General features: G+C 31.4%; 1 long non-coding RNA gene and 1 pseudogene across 1 annotated transcript; both read right to left on the reverse strand.

Annotated features, from left to right (window-relative positions):
• Window positions 1-5,397: 5,397 nt before the first annotated feature.
• LOC114714804 (probable LRR receptor-like serine/threonine-protein kinase At1g53430) lies at window positions 5,398-8,763 on the reverse strand (annotated as a pseudogene).
• Window positions 8,764-12,733: 3,970 nt separating this feature from the next.
• On the reverse strand, window positions 12,734-16,498 carry LOC114714833 (uncharacterized). The gene is made up of 3 exons (XR_003737486.1): window positions 16,437-16,498; window positions 12,915-12,986; window positions 12,734-12,799 (listed from the first exon to the last, which is right to left on the reverse strand). It is a non-coding gene; the product is annotated as an uncharacterized LOC114714833 (long non-coding RNA).
• Window positions 16,499-21,440: the final 4,942 nt, after the last annotated feature.

Here is a 21,440-nt window from a genome sequence, read left to right on the forward strand (position 1 = left end):
ACCTATTTTTATCATTCTACAAACTAAATTTACTTATTCAGTCATTATCTAAACAATTTTTTTTTACAAATTAACTTTTATACTAGTCAATCCAAAGATAAATCATATTACCCAATCTAACTTTTTTAAAAAATCAGATTAAAAATAAGTTACCTTTTCTACCGCGAATCTAAAAAGACTCTAAATAAAAACAAAAAGTAAGGACAGAGTTTTAACTACATTCATAATTGAGGAATTTTGATCAATTTTCCCAAATTCTTATATATAAGAACTTATAATTCATGACATTAAGATTTAAGCATTTCCATAAATTTTACAAGAACTTGGTTTTTCCTTTGGCATGAAAAATAAACAAAATCTACAAAGTAGGAAACGAGGGACCAAAGACGTAGAAAATGATCACTAGCCTCAACATATATGCTTAGCTCAATCTTAAAGGTCTAAACATTCAGTGCAAACAGCAAAATCAGCTAACAGAGCAGACTTCATGGCCCATCAAAAAATTTAAGGAATCACAGAGACGTGAGTTTTTTTCTTATCTTTTTTTTGCAGACATGGAATCATTTTCCCTTGATTTGTATTGCAAATATAATGCTTGGCTAGTCGGAAAAGCAATCTTCAAAAGCATTTGTAAGGCCTGATTACACTTGCAACCAATCACAGATGAATCCCCTGTAACCTGAAGGCTGTAATTCATCAGGTCACCACATATTCTGTATATATCTTAATTCTTCAGATAGAATTGTGAGGAAGGGAAAAAGGTATATTATTTTTGGTTACATACCCAGAGGCATTATCATAAGGTTTTACTCAGTTTCAGAACCTCCTTGAGCAACTGGTTGACTGAATTGTTTACTTTGTAAGGAGCAGCCGCTTGAGGATGCACTAAAGACAAGGCATCAGAGCAAATAACCTTCATTGCCATTGCCAGATCCAAATTGTTGCTATCATTCCGCAAAACACTTTGATTCGCAAAGTTGCATGAATCTCTCAGCATGCATTTACTGCAAACCTCATGGATAACAAAATTGAAAAGTTTGAAGTTAAGCAATTACAGCTTCACATGGTATTTTAGAAAAAAAGAGAAAGTATGTGCACAAAATGTGCCTTACAATGTTCTCTGGAATCTTAAAAAAGTATCGCAGTCTTTTGGAAAGATTGACTCTAGACCTATTGACAGACGGGCAGCCAAACATGGCCACCTCTTTCAGATGACTTCCTGAAAGCCATCTGTAAAATGCAATTTCATATAGGCCCATATAAACATGGACATATAGAGCTCAACTTGCTTATGTTCACAATATGAATATATTTTGCACATATTAAATAATCATGTTGATGGAACACAATTGGATCGCATGACCTAGATGACCAGACTACTGCATATCACAAGTAGGACTCGTAATGTGCAAGTTTCTCAGCACGCAACAAAATTTCAATCCTTTGTGCTCTTTTATTGCCAAGATACTGCATGCAATATTTGCTTTTTTCACGACTCTCCACTACAATGACTAGGTTCTTAGGCCGTGAGTATCAGTTTAGGCCAAGATGAAATTGGAGACTACAAAGGCACTAATTAAACCAACTGGTTCCCTCTGTTTCACTTCTTTATGCGTTTCATCAACAGAAGTAATTCCATGACTTAATCTCCCAGGATTAGCTCCCTTCGATTCCTCCCCTTGACCAAACAAATCATACAATCTCTTTGGCTCAGGTTTCTTTGGTTGCTCCACCTTAACTACCTCCTCCTCCTCCATGAATTTTACTTCCCTGGGTTTCTTCAATTCCCAAGATAATGATGCGTGGAAGAAAGACGACTTCAGATTTCGGAATCGGACAGTTCAAATTTGGTATAACAGACTCTTGTAATTTTTTACTATATATCTATAACATTTTTAATATTTAAAAAGTTCAAATTTGTATTATAACATATTTTCATGTATTTATTTGTTCTAAATTATATTTTCACCTTCTTTATTTTAACATGATTTTATTCTTTTTAATGCTCCTTTCTTGTTATTACTGAAGTAACTTACATTTATATCATTATATATGTCTTCAAGCTTCGCTCCTTAATTTGAATGGTTCCTATTTTCAGGCGCGGGCGACCAAGGAGGGAATATGAAGAACCGCATACGTGGAATGGTGATGTTTCTCTGGATGATCTGGGTTTCATCAAGCATTAGCAGAGGGATTGTATTAGTAATATTGTTGTCATTATTTTTAGAGATTAAAAATATTATAAAAATTTGAGTCATTAAGTATTTATTTTTTAAATTATTTTTGTATAAAGAAAGATGCTGCATATCTCTGTTTTGCTTTCTGTTTCGTTAGTTTTTTCTGGTTGTTTTTCTTTTTCTCTGGGACGGCCTTTGCTCATGGGTTATTTGGGGATGGCCCAAATGAACCATCTGTAATAGGCCTTTTGTTACCTTGTAATCCTTTTATCTTGTTTAAAGAAGCTGTCTTTGTTTCATATATATATATATATATATATATAGAGAGAGAGAGAAATGTGGGGGAGAGATCAGCAAGATGGAAGGAGAGCGATGAGAAGTAGTGATGAAATAAATAAATAAAAAAAATTAGAAAGAGATGGATAGGGAATAGAGGAACGAAATGGTGGAAAAGGAGACAGTCTCAGAGACGTAGGAGACATAAAGGGTTTTGAGAGGCACTGTGACAGAAGGGAATGAGAAAGGAAGTAGGTAGAGAGGAGGAATTTCAGCCTTGAGGGGCTATGCTTCTACCTCTCACATTTGTATCACACTAACTGTAATGGAAAAGGTTCTCTCTTTTTTCAACCCTATCATCAATTTGGAGGGCACTATCTTTCTCTGCTTCACACTTGATTACTCAAATTCACTATTGTAGAAGAGGGCATTATCTTTCTATGAGAAAATTAATATTTTTATGGTTCATTCAAACGTATTTAATTTTATCATATTTTTCAAAATATAATCCTTACAAAGCTTATCCTTTTTGTCTTCTTCCTCTTTTCAATTACATTCCCTTCCACTGCACTGCAAATTATCCTTATATAAACAAAACGAATCCCCTATAACTTTCAGTTTCAGAACCTCCTTTAGCAACCTATTGACCCAAAAACCTACCGTTTTTTTTTTTTTAAGTTCACGTGGAACCTGTTGCTCAATGCTGCTTTTTCTTACATAATGAACTATGTACTAGCAGGTACTTAAGTTTCTTTTTCAATGTTATTCCTATTTAAAGTCATTAATTATGAGAAAAAAGTAATACATATTTAAATATGGATAAAATAAAAAAAAATTATTTCATCTTTAGGTCAAGTTAATAAAATAATCTCCCATTAATATGAAAAAAAAAGACAAAAAACGTGTCTGGAAAATGTGGATGTGTGATGGAGCAATTTACACTAAGTTTCCATTAAATAATTATTTCAAGGATGATATATACAGGTCAATGGTCAAAGTATTCGTTGATTTTATTTTTGCCTTCTCCTACGACAATTCTCTAGAAAAATAAATATGTGCGGTTACCATGAGAGACTCAAGATTCTTTTGATCAAAACATTATGTGAAAATAAAACTCAATATTAATTTATAAGATGATGGTGGTAAAACTTATTAAAAATATAAAGTTAATGTAGTGTCATAATACTAACAATTATGATGCATAATTTTCCCCTTATTACTAAATAGAAACGATGAAGTAAATATAGTTGGGATCTGGGGGAAAAAAACTCATAAATGGTTTAAACTCTAGGTGTCTGGGGTATGCTCTAAGTGGGCCCCACACCATGGGTCACTTCTTTGTCTCTTTCCCTAATTATAACTCCTTCTGCAAATCATCCGTGCTCATTTCTTCTTGTTTTTTTTTTTTTGCCTTTTTGGTTTAAGGATTTTTTTGGTAAAAATAATTATTTATTACTCTTTCGATCTCAAATATAAAACTTATTTGTAATAAAATAGATTTTATATTTAAAACTAGAGTTACATAGTGCTATGTTAAGAAACTTCATGCATTAGAACGTACATGGCCTGTCCTTAAATAATGACGAAAGCATTGATACGAATAATTGCAATGATCATGTTTAGTTTAAATTTGTGGGTTATTGTTGTGTATTCCCCTTAATTTGCAAGAGGTGATGAATTTCGATTATTTACAAAAGAAAAATTAGCGAGAAAAAGCTTTTTGCTTGGCTCTACTATGTACCACGACCAACATTGTATTCAAATGAAATTCAAATGGATTCTTCCTTTTCAGTCATCACCAAATTTTGAGCATGTTTGCATTAGTGGTGGCAAAACCAACTTTTATTTCATCAGTCTAAAGTGCAACTCTTGCTTTTGACGTTCATGCAAAAGGAATAGGAAGGCAACTGCCATATTTAATTTAATTAACAAAGATAGAAACTAAAACTTTATTACATGAGGTGCTAGCTGCTATCTTTCAATTCTCTTTTCATTTTTGCTGTCTCTTAATTTTTTTTGATTTTCAAAATATTATTTTTGTCTTTTTATTATCATATTATATGTAAAATGAGTGACATTTTAAAATTTTATGAACAAGAGCCGGTGTAATTTTGAATTTTTTATTTTTTTAAAAGAAAAATACTCTAAAACTGTGTAGTTTCTTATTTAAAAATCATTAAAAAAACCACATTATTTTTTGCCCATAAAATATCAAAATGTCTTTTTTTTTTTGTAGAATCTAATGACATAAAATAAGAAAATGCATTTGGGAAGTGTTGAAAAACTAAGAGGAAATTAAGAGGGAGCAGCGAATACCCAAATCCATGGGTACTAGGAAGAAACATATGAAGATGAAAGGTTTTTTTTTTTTTTTGGTCAAGAAGATGAAAGGGGTTCAGCAAGAAAGGTTTGTCATGGGTTTGTGATTGGGCATGAGCACTCGTTCTTAACACACACAAAAAAAAATCTCAAGATTGGCAACCTTTTTTGAATAATCCTGTAATCCATCACCACAAGAAAACTAAGAATGAATTAATTAGCATTTTGCATTAGAAAGTTCAATAAAAACAAGATATATATTTATATATATATATATATATATATATAAAGACAAGGCTGTGTGTTGCATTGATTACACATCACATTTAAACTACAAAATAGAGGAACTAATTTGCACATAGAAATTCTTCTTCACACTTCGCGCTATATTTCCCTTCTTCGAATAATATCTATTCATTTATGAAAGATCGTAGTTTCAGGCTTGGTTCCCAACCTACATTTTGATCGAATCATGCAATGTTGGAATTCTTAAGAAGCCTACAAGATGAAGAGGTATCTTTATTACATGGAAGAGAAAATGAAGAATCAAACCACTAATTAAGCCATCCATTACTTCGAATCTTTTCTTCACACCTTCGTATGAGAATGCAAAAGTAGCTAAAGTTTAACTACTATGATTATATTGTGATGATGCACTATCCATTGCTTCAACCCTTTGCTTCACATTTTTGTGTGATTTTGATATAGAAGAAGAACTAAATGTTTGGCTATGGCTTTCTTGAGATGATTGTATCTCCAAAGCCTTGAATCTGGTAGCCTGTTGGTCACTCTCCCGACGTTTGATTGTTAGGGCTTGGATTGGCAACTTTCCTTCAAGCATGCAAACAATAGAGGACATGGATGGCCTTAGAGCTGGAGATGGGTTAGTGCATAAGAGTGCCAGCTCCAGCATTTTCATGGCTTCTTGTGAGGAGTAGCTTGAACCAAGACTTGGATCCACCAGCTCAAGAAGGTTTCCTTGCTCTTAAAGAACATAGGCCTTCACTTACATGAAAGTATACAATTGTTAGAAGTTCAATCAAACCATTAGTTTTATGAAGAATATTGAACATCACTAATGTTAGGCACAAGTAGAATAACAAACCCAATCAAGAAAATAAACAAACTCCTCTTTTGGCCTATAACTTGTGTTGCTTTTTCCACTAACAATTTCTAAAGCAACAACTCTAAAACTATAAATATCTGCTCTCTCAGTTAAGTGTCCTCGCATTGCATATTCAGGAGCCATAGCCGCTAGTAGAAAAACATGTAATGTTAATAATCAAGTCATAAAACAAAGAATGTGCAAGGAAAGTCTAAGAAGAAAAAACCTATTAATATTATTACTAAACCAAATATGACAATTATATTGATCTAGTAAAAAAGATGTAGTAGAATATATACTGACATTGTTTCTGCTATTCTTATGCTTATGAGTATTCTCATCTTCATCAAGCTTGGCTAAACCAAAATCTGAGATCTTGGCATTCAAATCTTTATCGAGTAAGACATGCGTTGCCTTAATATCTCTATGCACAATTTTCAACTTTGATTCCTCGTGAAGATAAGCTAATCCTCTTACTATCCCTACACATATCTTCATTCTTGTTGGCCAGTCCAGGTGTATCTTTTTTCATTCGCTAGCTAACATTAATATGAAAAGTATCTTAATTAATAACATATTACTATCAAGTCATTCAGTAAAAATTAGATATTTGTAGAAGTTGTTTCAAATGATTAAATATATTTGAATTAGAAAAAAAAGCCTAAAATACAGCATCTAAAACTTGTGTTTTGAAAAAATAAAGATATAACTAAAAGTTGTTGGGCAAATACTATAAGCATGATTTTACAATTCTGTCGTAGCGATATAACACCATAACACACACAATAAAAGTATGTATATGAAAACAATTTCATTTGTTTATACTCAATCAATTTTATCTTTTCCTTATAATACTCCTTGTATGGTAATTTATTTTGTGAAAAAAAGTGAAGTTCTTACCAAAAAGAGCACTAGCAAGATTGTTGTTCTCCATGTACTCATATATCAGCAACAGTTGATTTCCTTCAACACAACATCCATAAAGGTTTACAAGGTTTGGGTGTTGCAAAGCAAATATCATTCCAATTTCATTAACAAATTCACGACTCCCTTGCTTTGATTTAAAGGAAAGCCGTTTCACAGCTATGACAACACCATTTGATAACGAACCCTGCAATATTTCAATTTACCCTTTAGTCTCAATTTTCATAATTTTTCCTAAGCAAAATCAATACATCTTAAAGGGATAACCTCTTTATAAGTGTATTCAATCATGTAATCCTGGTTAAAGATAAATATGATACATTAAAAATTACCTTGCACACCGGTCTGAAACCTCCCTCACCAATCTTATTTTCTGGAGTAAAGTTATTAGTGGCATCTTTGATTTATTTCAAAGAGAACTAACCTGTTTTTAGATCTAAAGGTTCTGCATTAAAAATAAAAGTTATATAAATACAAAGCAAAATAGATTGAAATTACAAGAAACTTGGAAATAATTACGTATATGCAAAAATCATTATTTATTCATTTGACTTGTGTGATAGAATTCAGGCACAAAAAAAATCATTTTTTTCACTATGTTATATCGAATTATCAATAGATATACATGCTTTATTAACTTTGATTTTGATCTTACATTTTTCTTTTGAATCACTGCCACCTAGTAAGCCTATTAGTAATATGAGGAACACACATGATCCAACTACAATTCCAGCAATGGCTCCCCCAGAAATCCAAGGAATTTTGAAATCTACATCACAAAAAAGTAGTAATGGTTACCATTCATATCAAAGTCAAAATCGTCATCTCTTAGCTTAAGCCAGAAAGAGTGTAAACCAATAAATATGAGATTTGACTTACTTGGGTTGACTGAAATAGTAGATATAAGAGGTCCATATGCACGATTATTATAATCAGGAATGGAGCTAGTTCCTTTTCTAGCCCAGTATAAGTGAATCTCTAAGGTGTTATCATTAACATCAACATTAAAGTCCTTGACAATGCCCTTACCAATGCCACCAGGTTCCCTCATAATGTTGAAATCATGCAAATAGTTCCTACCCTGTCAAGATATACATGCAAAAGTTTTACCTTTCAGAGCTTTTGTAAACGTACATAGTGAAATAAGTTGAAAGCATGTTAAATCATTATATATAGTAATAGTCCTTGTCTTTATAATAAGAAATTCTTGCATACTCCTTGAGTGTCACATAATCCATGCTCTATTGATGAAAATGCTCTAGGTGTCCTTTATTATGAATCCCACAAATTTCTATCATAATGGGTCAAGAGAAATTTGTGGGATACACTTGGAATATTTTCATTGGAGAGAGTACTAATGACGTGGCATTCCAAGAGTATGTAAGTATTTCTTATTTATAATTAGCCATTTAGCCACCCATTAAAGAGAAACATAAACATACACTTGAGCTCAATTGATAGTGACACATCCCACAATATTTATTTCTCTTCAACTGTATGGCTTCATGGGTGGAGAGTCTTATTTTCTCACTATTCATGGAATTCTTTGATCACTAGAAAATAATTTAAATTCAACATAGTGAGACTCACTTGGATTGAAACATCAAATATGCGCCTTCCAGTGTGATGGAAATTTTGGTCATAAGAATGCATAATCTCAGCAAAATATAGCTTGACGTTGTAATTTCCATTAATCATACAGAGGCCATGGTACTTGAGAGACATAGGGGAAACACGAGCTATTTAGTAGAAGTGAGGACCAGTAATGTCGAGGAAAAATATGTTTGTTACTGTGTAATTATTATCGTAATTTACTGCTCCTATGCTACTATAAGCCCATTTATCATTACTAGCAAAAAAGTATGAGATACCCTCAGGATTGTCATCGCCTTCACATTTATTCCCCTCGTATTCAATCTCTAGTCCCCCACAATTTATGAACAATGAATGATCTGCATACATAGGGACAACCTCATAAAAAATCACCTCTATAAGAGAATCCAAACGATCAAATTCATAAGATCATGATCTCTCTCTATATATATACACACTACTCTGTCCTTTATTATAAGAACCTTTGAACTAAATCGTGTGTTTTAAGAAAACAGTTAAAATTAGTTGAAAGCAATTAATATGTAACAAACATAATTTTTTTCCAAATACACCCATTTATATAAATAGATAGATGTGAGAGTAATAGTGAGATAAATGAAAAAAAGTGAATGTATTAAATGCGTTAACTTAGGGGTAAAATTGGTAATAATATATTAAATGTTTAGACAAACTCAGAAAGGATCTTATAAAAAGGGACAAACCTATTCAAAAAAAATTAAATCTTATAATAAGGAACGGAGAGAGTATGTATATTGTCATATGACATTGATAGTCATTTCACCGTTACATTCACTAAAATCTACCTTATTTAGTTAAACCTCTCAAAAGGGTTCATAATGAGAAAATAAAATACAACTAAAAAAGGATAATGCCATGGGAAACTCTAAAATAAGCAAGAAGACACTCACACTTGGGTTTTCCTCCACAACGAAGACCCTTTTTTAGGCATGTACGTCTGCAAGATGAATAAAAGTTACAAAACATGAATCAAAAGCATTTAGAATGAGTGAAACATAAGAGCCACAAGTATAATCTTACGAGGTTTTTGCTGAAGAGGACAGACTTGAACCTAAGTTTCTGTGTAACCAAAAAAAGAAAAAGTCTTGCAGTTATTGCATAATGTCTTTAAGAACAAGAAAAAAGTAGTTTGGAGTTGGAGGAGAAGAGCTCACATTTTTCCATATTGACAAGTAGTCGCGGAAGTCTCCAAAAAATTGTTGTAAGATAAATCACTACAATAGAAAGTTGTGTGAAATTACACATGTAATTTTTTCCCTGTTATATATATATATATATATATATATAATTTTATTAGATAAAGTTTAAATGAATTGGTTGGCCTGGCTCTTCTTCTTCTTATCATTGCATGTTGTTTTATTTTTACTAGGACTTATATTCCTTCCTTGAGATTTCGTAGCAGTGCTCCCAAATTTTTTCATATGTCAAAGCTCAAATCAAAATGACATTATGCAAAGGGGATTAATTAAAAATGATGAAAGATTTAAAGGCTAAAGACAGAATTAATTTCAAATAGTAATGGCATTGAAATATATGTAGTAATGACAAAAAAGATTAAAATAAAAAATATTTTACTAACAAAAAATCATATTTGTTTTGCTGCTATAATATCCAATCAGGAATTTTTTCGGACAGAGAATTTTCAGATGGAATCCTGCATACGTATTAATAAAGATCCATTAAAAAAGGGTAATTAAGTTCAAAAAAAATCAAGTTATATACCTGTGCAGAATGCTCCCTTACATGTAATTTAGGGACATTGAGTTACCTATACTGTCTAGGATTTTACTAGTCAACTTGTTGAAGCTTCAAGTCTCTGCAATTAATACATGGGGCCACAAATATTGCTTCATAAAAATAACTGAAAAATAATATTTCTTGTAATAAATAGTCCACAATAAAAGTAAGTAGCTCTAAATTAGGAATTAGGTTGTCAATTAAACATTAAATTGGGAATATTATTTGAGGATGAAGCAACTTACATGTTGTATAACTTTTCTATTTTACCAATATAATTTAGAATAGAATCATGGATGGAGCAATTTCTCAACACCCTGAGAGAAAAGCAAAGCATAAAAATTCATTGAGAATGTATATAGCTCATTCTCGATAAACAAATTTTCACCTCACTATTAAATTCTCAACTTACAGGATTTGCAAGGATAGCAAATTCTTCAGATTAGGAAATCTCATCATCGCTAGTCCACGCAAATCAAATATCATTTTGAATAAAAATTAAATAAAAAAGTATCAATAACAGGAAAATATTCTTCTGTTGAAATTTAATTTCATAACCATCAAAGAGTATGCGGATGAATTACAAAAGACTAAGTACTAACAGATAAAACAAACTTCTTAAGTGAGATATGGTTGGAATAGGGCCTTCCATAGACGTTCCTTGCAAATACCTGCCCAAATATTCTTTCTTTGGAGAGTTACTTGAGGTCCCAAAAAAATACATAATAACTAATAAATTCAAATGACAAGTGATTAGCATAAACCTAAAGTCATTTTCTACTAAATCTTATCACTACATGTCACTTAATTGTTGTTGTCTGAACTTTTAGTGATTACATTGTTTTATTGGGGTCCTATAATAATTCTCCCTTTTTTATCTGTTTTCAACAATTCCCAACAAACTAAATAGGACAATATAATAGAATCGAGGAGTAAATTAAAATAAAAGCACTGAACTTCATTAAGCTTGTTTAAGTTCAATACATTAAGTTCATAAAATAGCATCTTATTTAAAAAGGAAGTGTTATGATAGAGTATATTAGACTCATTTCTTTGCTCCAATTCCCAATAAAATTGGGCAATTTTCCAGATATGCTGGTGCCATCTAAAGAACTACAAAAGTGTTAGGACAGAAACTCAAAAATTTAAAAGAGATCAACAAAACATCAAAAATAAAATATAATGAAAAGATTAAATCATATTATACCACTCACATAGATTCTAGTTTTTTCAGATTACCAAAACTTTTGGGTATTGACCCAGAGAAGTTATTTCCACAAAAATCCCTACAAGTTCTAAAGCCTTAGAAACAGATAACAAATTTATGACAAGACTAATGTGGCAGTCACAATACAACGAATAAGATAAAAGAAAATTATTGGCACTTGAAATAATATTCTTATAGCATGCATAACTGCGTCAATTTTTCGAGACTAGAAGGGAGAGTCCCTTCCGATAGATTATCACTCAAGCTTCTGCAGAAAGTAGCAAAACCATAAAATTAGGTAATTTTCCTGATAAAATTGGGTAATTTTCCTGATATGTTGGTACCATCTAAAGGAGTACAAGTGTTAGGAAAGAAACTTTAGAATTTAAAAGAGATCAACACAACATCAAAAATAAAATATAATGAAAAGATTAAATCATTTTATACCACTCACATAGTTTCTAGTTTTTTTCATATTACCAAAACTTTCAGGTATTGCCCCCAATAAGTTATTTCCAGAAAGATCCCTACAAGTTCCAAATCCTTAGAAGCAGATAACACATCTGACAAGACTAATGTGGTAGTCACAATGCAACGAATAAGATAAAAGAAAATTATTTGCGCTTGAAATAATATTCTTACAATTTGCATAGCTGCGTCAATTGTCCAAGACTAGAAGGAAGAGTCCCTTCCATTAGAATATTATTCAAGCTTCTACAGAAAGTAGCAAAACCATAAAATTAGGTAATTTTCCCAATAACATTGGGTAATTTTCTTGGCATGTTGGTGCCATCTAAAGAACTAAAAAGTGTTAGGACAGAAACTTTAGAATTTAAAAGAGATCAACACAACATCAAAAATAAAATATAATGAAAAGATTAAATCATATTATACCACTCACATAGCCTCTAGTTTTTTCATATTACCAAAACTTTCAGGTATTACCCTCGAGAAGTTATTTTCAAAAAGATCCCTATAAGTTCCAAATCTTTAGAAACAGATAACACGTTTATGACAAGACTAATGTGGTAGTCACAATCCAATGAATAAGATAAAAGAAAATTATTGGCACTTGAAATAATATTCTTACAGCATGCGTAATTGTGTCAATTGTCCGAGACTCGAAGGGAGAGTCCCTTCCAATAGATTATCATTCAAGCTTCTGCAGAAAGTAGCAAAACCATAAAATTAGGTAATTTTCCTGATAAAATTGGGTAATTTTCCTGATATGTTGGTGCCATCTAAAGAAGTACAAAAGTATTAGGAGAGAAACTTGAGAACTTAAAAGAGATCAACACAACATCAAAAATAAAATATAATAAAAAGATTAAATCATGTTATACCACTCACATGGTTTCTAGTTTTTTCATATCACCAAAACTTTCGGGTATTGCCCCCAAGAAGTTATTTCCAGAAAGATCCCTACAAGTTCCAAATCCTTAGAAGTAGATAACACTTCTGACAAGACTAATGTGGTAGTCACAATGCAACGAATAAGATGAAAGAAAATTATTTGCACTTGAAATAATATTCTTACAATTTGCATAGCTGCGTCAATTGTCCGAGACTAGAAGGAAGAGTCCCTTCCATTAGATTATCATTCAAGCTTCTACAGAAAGTAGCAAAACCATAAAATTAGGCAATTTTTCCAATAAAATTGGGTAATTTTCCTGATATGTTGGTGCCATCTAAAGAACTATGAAAGTGTTAGGACAGAAACTTTAGAATTTAAAAGAGATCAACACAATATAAAAAATAAAATATAATGAAAAGGTTAAATCATATTATGTCACATCCTGAATTTTGGGCCTAGAAGTACTGAAATTAGACTGAAATGAGTAGGCTACTAGACTCTTTTTGGCAGAGGTCCCAGAGATCCCTGGAAGGATAACAGGATTCTCAGGGACTAAATTGCAAAAGAAAAGTTTTTTGAGGCTGAGAAAAGAGGAAGTTAGAGACTTGGAAGAAGTTTCACGGCCTAGGAATGAGAAATAGAAATAAATGTAGGCCAAAGGCTATGTTAAAGGCCTCAATGAGGTGAATTTTGAGGTTAAGCCAAACTAGGGGTAAAATCATAATTTTACAAAGTTTTGGACTGATAAGGGTAAAAATGAAAATTATGCTCGAAAATCCCAGAAAAATCTTTGAAAATGGGAAATGGTAGGTTAAGGCCTGAACACTTCAGAAAAATTTTAGAAAAATGGGAATAAGGTTTAGAGGCCTGTATGAGGCTAAAAATGACAAAAATACCCCTAGAAGGAAATTATGGAATTCCCAGGGCTTTGACTAAGTTGGAATATTTTCAAAAATGAATTATTTAAAGTATAGAGAGGCCTCAGATAATTGGAAGAAAATAGGAAAAAAATGCTTAAGGAATTATCACAGGCTTTAAAAATAATTCTATCGCCCAAAAAGCGAAGAGGTTGGGTTTAATATAATTTAAAGCCTATTTATACATTATCTTGGGAAAAGTCAAAGTCAACTATCTAGAGGTTGACTTTTGACTTAAGAAAAATTAGAGAGATTTCCCATGATGAATAAATAGTATTGGTACCCAGAGATGGATTCTCATAGTTGTGGATCAGTAGAAAGAATTCGGTCAAGATCACTCCGAAATAAATATTATTAATTATTTTAATAGAAGAACAAGGGAAGAGCATCACTCTCTCTTTGGGCATGTTATATAATGCAATGTGAATTTAGTTGATGTGAGAGAATGGTACTATAACATGTCCCAGTGGTCCCAAGAAAGTCAGGACTCCAAAAAATACCCTATACTGTGCAGAATGGCAAGATAGGTGGAGGAATGCCTAAAGGTTGTATTTTGCATGAATTTTATATTAATTTCCTCCATATTTTAATTCCAAAATGATGAAGGAATATAGAAGAGACAAGTGTGCGGTTAGATAGGAAATGAAGGTATTACATGTATGGTTGGATGCCAGACAAGTGTATGGTTGAATTAAAGGCATGTGAATTGATGATGCAAGCATGATGTCATCAAAGATGATGTAAGTATGATGTCATAGAACACACATCATCACAAGATAAAAAGAGAAAATGGACGGTCCAGATCATACCACATATTTTTAAGATCAATGGTCCAGATTTAGTCTTATTTTCATAAATACCCCCTCCCCACCCCTCATTTTCGTGTAAGCTCATGGAACCATGGGGAAACTCTTGCAAAATATATTCTAGAGAGAGAAATAAGAAAGAGAGAGAAAGGCTAAGTGACTCAATGTAAGATCAAGCTCTGAAACAAAATATGTTTATGGTTTTTTATGCAATTTTCACTACCGTTATTGTTATTGAGCTTGATTATGTATTTTAATGATTTTTTGGAGCTTGAAAACCTAGAGGGGCATGCTGAATGAAACTATTAAGAATAGGGGAAGATGAAATTGATGTTATAATAATGTTTAAAGGCTTGAAAGGAACAAGAATTAAGTGGTTTTATTTTGAAATTGGTTTAATTTCATGATTGTGCAACTTGAGTAGTAATTCGGCCAGATCTGGCTCTTATGCCTAGGATGTAATTTTGATGATTTTAATGCTTCCAATATATTTAAAATGAAAAATTATGTGGGGTAAAGGTGAGAAAACAAGTTTGGAATCATTGGAATTGAAAATGAAAATTTTGGACCCTGAAGGCATACTATTTGGTCAAGGCTGGTTCATAGGGAAGGAGCTTGATTTTGATTATTTTGAGTTCGGAAATGGATTCTACATGCAAAATTGTATGGGAATAGCATGTGAAATTAATTTTAGAAAGATTGTAAATCAAGCTCAACAATTAAAAGTTAATATAGTTAAGAGAAAACAAAGTGTTGATATTATTGATTACTATAGCTTTAATGAATGAATAGAAATGATATGTTGATGCATTTAGGGTCATGAGACATTGAGGAAGATGAATGGTAAAGGTTGAGCAAGCAACCTTAATGATTGGTAGCAAAAGGGAGCAGGAGGAAGTAAAGAGAAAGTTTAAAGACACAAGGTAGCAAACTTGACCTTACTCTTATGTGCTTGGTATTTGCTTGCATGTATGACATGTTTTTATGTTATATGATTTTATGAACTCATGTGTTGTGATTGTAAATGTATTTGAAATATGCCATAGGCCCATGTGTTCTATGATAAATGCATGATGATTTCCAAACATATCATTATGTTATAAAGGTGTTAAGTTGCAAGCATGTTATAAATGCCAAGGTTGTCATGTATGTTTGGGTGGTTATTATTTGCTACTAAGATTCTCCAGAATCTCACCTCTCCCTAACCAACCATTTAGGTTAAGTATGATGGACAATGATTGTATGAAGGAGAGCATGAGAAGGAAGGAGAAGAAAGTCGAGAATTATTCATGTCAATGAATGAAATTATTGGTTAATATATGATTCTCCTAATGTGCAAATTATGTATATGAATACCAATGATATGATGTATTTGTTTAGAATGTTTATGGCATGAATGAAAATGTATGAGAATGAATGGAAAAAAATAATAAGAAGAATTAAAGCAAGCATTGTCTAATGGATAAAACATAGGTCCTAGAGCAGTCAACTTCCAGCTCCAGTTTGACCTACCATATGTATGAGTTAAGGCATAAAATTTGGTATGGTTAAAGTACATGTCATGATATTTAAAACGAGTGGTAGATCACCTAAAATGGATGTTTGTGTTAAGAGTTATGTTCGGTCAAAGTTAGGACAGAGAAACTAGAACATACAATTTTGACTAAATCAACAGTAAAGTTTAAGGAATAAACTGTATGAATTGCCCAAGGATAAGTCTAGTTTGATTTTTTTTTTCCTGTAGAGAATTGAAAGAGCTTCAAATAGAATTTTAAACTACCTCAATACAATTTTTCTATATTTGGTTATGAATTTTCTAATTTGGACAAAAAAATCTAAAATTTAATTAGTGAACAGTAACCCGAAAACCAATTGCAAATTTTCAATTTAAGAGCTTGGTTTGTGAATCACTTGAACCGTAACACTTCTAAATGCGTACTCTGAGAGATTAAAAGAAGGATGTTTCATATTATACCACTCACATAGTTTCTAGGTTTTTCATATTACCAATACTTTCAGGTAGTGCCCCCGAGAAGTTATTTCCAAGAAGATCCCTACAAGTTCCAAATCCTTAGAAACAGATAATACATTTATGACAAGACTAATGTATGTGGTAGTCACAATGCAATGAATAAGATAAAAGAAAATTATTTGCACTTGAAATAACATTCTTACAACATGCGTAACTGTGTCAATTTTCCGAGACTAAAAGGAAGAGTCCCTTCCAATAGGTTATCATTCAAGCTTCTACAAAAAGTAGCAAAACCATAAAATTAGGTAATTTTCCCAATAACATTGGGTAATTTTCCTGGCATGTTGGTGCCATCTAAAGAACTAAAAAAGTGTTAGGATAGAAACTTTAGAATTTAAAAGAGATCAACACAACATCAAAAATAAAATATAATGGAAAGATTAAATCATATTATACCACTCACATAGATTCTAGTTTTTTCATATTACCAAAACTTTCGGGTATTTGCCCCCAAGAAGTTATTTCCAAAAAGATCTCTACAATTTCTAAATCCTTAGAAACATATAACACATCTATGACAAGACTAATGTGGTAGTCACAATGCAACGAATAAGATAAAAGAAAATTATTTGCACTTGAAATAATATTCTTACACCATGCTTAACCGCGTCAATTTTCTGAGACTAGAAGGAAGAGTCTCTTCCAATAGATTATCATTCAAGCTTTTGCAAAAAGTAGCAAAACCATAAAATTATTTCCCAATAGAGCAATAAGTTTTTAAAACTAAAAAAAGTGTCATTATTTTACTTACAAATCCACTAAAGTTGTAATGCTACCAATTTTGTCTGGAATTAGACCACTAATTGCGTTAGCCGTAAGGCATCTAAGACGTGTTTAGGAGGTGAATAATGCATATGGTCAAATAATTCGAGCTTGAATAATTGTGAGACAAATCACTGGTTGAAAATAACTATACTACATCCAGTCCTTAATATAAAAGCTAGTTGACTAATTTGAATAGATTATGAAAATTAGCTAAGTTCATTATTTTTAATAAATAGATGTTATACTTTCCAAAAATTCTTACTAATTAAGTGTATTGGTTAAAACTACCATTAGTATAATGACTACTTTGGAAAAAAAATAAATAAGTATGAGAGATAAAGTGAACATGGAGACTAATTCCCACATTTCAACTAAGCACGCGTGTGCACACATATTTAAACCAATAATAGAATTAAAAAAAAAATTCATTACTTAGAGTTCTTGCAGATAGGTAAGCAATCCAAATTCACTTGGTAAAAGTCTAGATAAGTTGAGATTCATGAAATTGCTATCATTCAAAGAAAACACATTACTACAACTATTTACATATAGAGATAAAATAAAATAAATTATCTTAAAATTAGGACAATTTGTTGGCAGGAAAAAAAAAAAATAGCACCAATAAGCATTTGAATATTAATTTTATTGTGATGCAGAGCAAGACCTAACTTATTCTAAATACTATAGAAATGTATCTCAAAATCAAATCAACTGGTTTTAAATAAGGAAAGGAATACAAAAAGTAAGAAAGAAAGTTTTTCAACATTATTTGGAACTCATTAAACACAACTTGATTTAGATGGGAGCTTGATTTGTACCCAAATTGAAAGGGTCACGTTGTAACCATATAGACAGATGCACTTACAGATTTGTAACATGACAAACTTTTCCATTTGAGAAACTGTAGTTGCATGTTACAGTCGTTGTGATGTTATTCGCTCCACCAATGAAACCTCCATAGACACAAGAACGCGGGGTCACATTCCAATTCAAGTTCTCTATCTTCAATGACATTGTGTTTAGAACTTTCACTGCATCAAACACAATTCAGTTTTTTCAAAACATAAAAGAAATGAAAAATTCAAAGCGCTTGCCGTTGCCCACTTTGTTTAACTTCGACATGCATTGCTATTGACATTGATGAACTTGTCCACCATATGGATCATGCAAAGCTGCTTCAAATTCAATTTAAAACGCTAATAATGGCTTAGCCTATAAACTTAAGTCGTAGTAAATGTCTAATTTGTTGTTTTCATTCTTATATTGATTAAGAAATGTCTGCTTCTCCACAGCATCAGTAATACCCAAATATGAGTGTAGAAATCACGTTTCCCCAATAAGTCGTAGTCATGTTTTGACTATCATCTTCTCTACCATTAAAATTAATTGTTTTTGTCATGTCGTATGTTTTTTTTTTTTATTGTATACCATTTCATTTTTAGAAAAAATATTCAGTATTTTACATGGAATGTTATATATTTAATACACTTAAAAATATATTTAAAATATTTATTTGACCATGTCTTTTTAAAATAAAAAGGTAGAAAATCGTTAAAATACTTATCTCAAACGCCAAATATTATTTTTTAAATGAAATGATATATAATAAAAAAATATAAAAAATTACGACACGTCAAAAACCGTTAACTTTAACTATAATTTTAAAAGTAGGGGAGTTGAGATTCAAAATATGAAATATCAGGATCTTAAATTCAACTTTTAAAAGTTGGGGAGGTGATGTGCAACTGGCCCAAAGTTAAAAGGTTTTTTACATATTTCAGCCTATATAATATACAATAATATAATTAATTATTTTATCATTTTTATAACTGCGGTCTACAAGTTTTCAAATTATTAATTAAAACATAGCTTTTGTATTCTCTTTATAATGATATATCTCAAAATATATAAAACTATTAAAAATAATTAATATAATTTTTCAGAACTTTTTGGTTTATTTTATTTAGAAAAAATATTGATAAACGACTATTAACACATTTCATAAATTATAAATGCGAGAAGACTGCACGGAATACAATGTATGGTAATAGCAAGAAAAATCAAAATGAATTGGGTGTTATGAAAATTAAAGTAGGTTGCTCATATTTATTTCAGTTTCATGGGTGAGGACTAAATTATTCAGAAATTATAACAATCATATAAATTAAGCTAACAAGATATTATGTATTAATACATAACAAGTAATAGATAAAACATGATTTTCTATCATATTCTGTGCATGCAAAAGAGATTATTAAGCTTTATTCATCTATCTAGGTTGCCCAAAAAATTTTAGGTATGATTTATATCTATGTGTAATTTAGAAATTTTAACAAATCACATTCCTTATACCAAAAAAGAAAATGTTATTATTGGTTACTTAGTTCTTTGAATTCAATATTAGCATAAAATTAAAGCAGTGGCAAATAAATGAATAGAATAAATTACTAGAGTTTTCAACCATTGGAATCTTGTTGGGAAAAAGGGGGGGGGGGAAGAGAGAAAGAAAGAAAGAAAGAAAATAGTTGAATCAGTTTATTTAGTTCCCTACTTGAAGGGGGGGAAATGAAAGTTAGGACAGTTTTTTTATCACTGCTTGTTCAAGAAGAGGAAAGAGTCAACCACCACGTTGACCCCTTTCTTTTGTGTAATTTTCTTTGAATAGTAAGAAAACAGATGAAAATAGAAAGGGGTTAATTAAGAAACCTTCATCTTCTGGCATGAGCTGAGTATTGGATCCATAATTCGTGAAAGCATCCGAAACGAAGCATCCAAATAAGAAAAGATATAAAAGTTTAGAGATTGAGATCCCCAACTCAATTTATGTTGGTTGTTGCAGTTTGGAGAAAATAACTCTGCAAGGAAGCGAAGGAAGAAGAAGGAGGAAGAAGCAGTTTGCAAAATCACAGAATGGCAAAGCGCAAGAGATAACAGAATAAGAAGATAAGGACGATGCAGTAGAAATAGAGGCAAGAAGAAAAGAAAAGCAAGTCAAGATTTCTACAAGTCTTCTATATCGTAAATTAATAAAAGCCATTTCTCTTGTCTCAAGAAGAGGTAATAAAGCCACTGATTTTTTGGGAGGATGTGCAGTAAAGAGGATGTACCATGATAAGTGGCTGGTCTCTGCCCCATCCTCTTTAAGCTTGTTTTTAGCTCATGACTTGATCAAAAGAAGGGAATTCTAAGGCTATAAGGGAAGGTATTGGCTGACAGTACAGCTTGGCCTTATAGGGCCAAAATTTCAGAAATATCCCAATTTACTAAGCCCGGCCTTTAAGCTGATGGGCTCGGATAGGGCCGCGGGTTTTTGGCCCGTTTAAAATTTTTTTTAATATTTCTCATATTTTTTATAAAAAATAAAATCAAACCAATGAAATAATTAATAAAAGATATAAGTCTAAATAAAATTAAGTTACAAATACAAAATATTATGATATCTAAATATCCCTAAACATTTAAAACATTTATCAACAAAACAATGACATCCAAAAATTTCATCAATAATACAAATGTGTAATAGGAAAACACTATAGTTAATTTTTTGAAACTTTATTATCATTATAATCAAGTGCTCCTTTTTCGTAACAAAAATATGAAGTTTTTTTTTTCTTTATAGGAATTTCACTTTTAAATTTCACAATCTGACTATTATTTTATTTTAGTTTGAGAAGCATTATTATTGAAACCCATAAATTTCTAATTTAAAATATAGAATCACATCACAAGTTATATAAGTATAAAAATATTCTCTTATCAAATATACATAGTTTTAAAAATATCAACACATATAATATAAATCAAATCATTATTAAAATCCAAATTAACTTATTTTTTAAAATTTAATTGGACAGATAATTGTCTAAAACCAAATAAATTAAACCATTATGTGAAATTTAATTTCAAAATGATAATAATAACTAAGTATTTGAAATATCATTAACAATATGAAAAAATTAATAATATGAGAATTATACAAAAAATTAAAAAAAAAATAAAAGGGCCTAAACAGGGCAGCCCTCAGCCCTACAGGGCCGACCCATTTAGGCCCTCGCCCCTACAGGGTTAGCCCTTTTAAGCCCGTTTCTCTTTTGAAGGGAAAATTTTCAAGCCCGGCCCTCACAATTTTCGGGCCTAAACGGGCCGGCCCGACACGCTCGGCCAGTTTTCCCGGTTCTAGCTGGCAGGG

Source organism: Neltuma alba, unplaced genomic scaffold (assembly GCF_004799145.2).
Source record: "Neltuma alba isolate B1F8T4 unplaced genomic scaffold, ASM479914v2 tig00011543_pilon, whole genome shotgun sequence".
NCBI lineage: Eukaryota > Viridiplantae > Streptophyta > Magnoliopsida > Fabales > Fabaceae > Neltuma > Neltuma alba.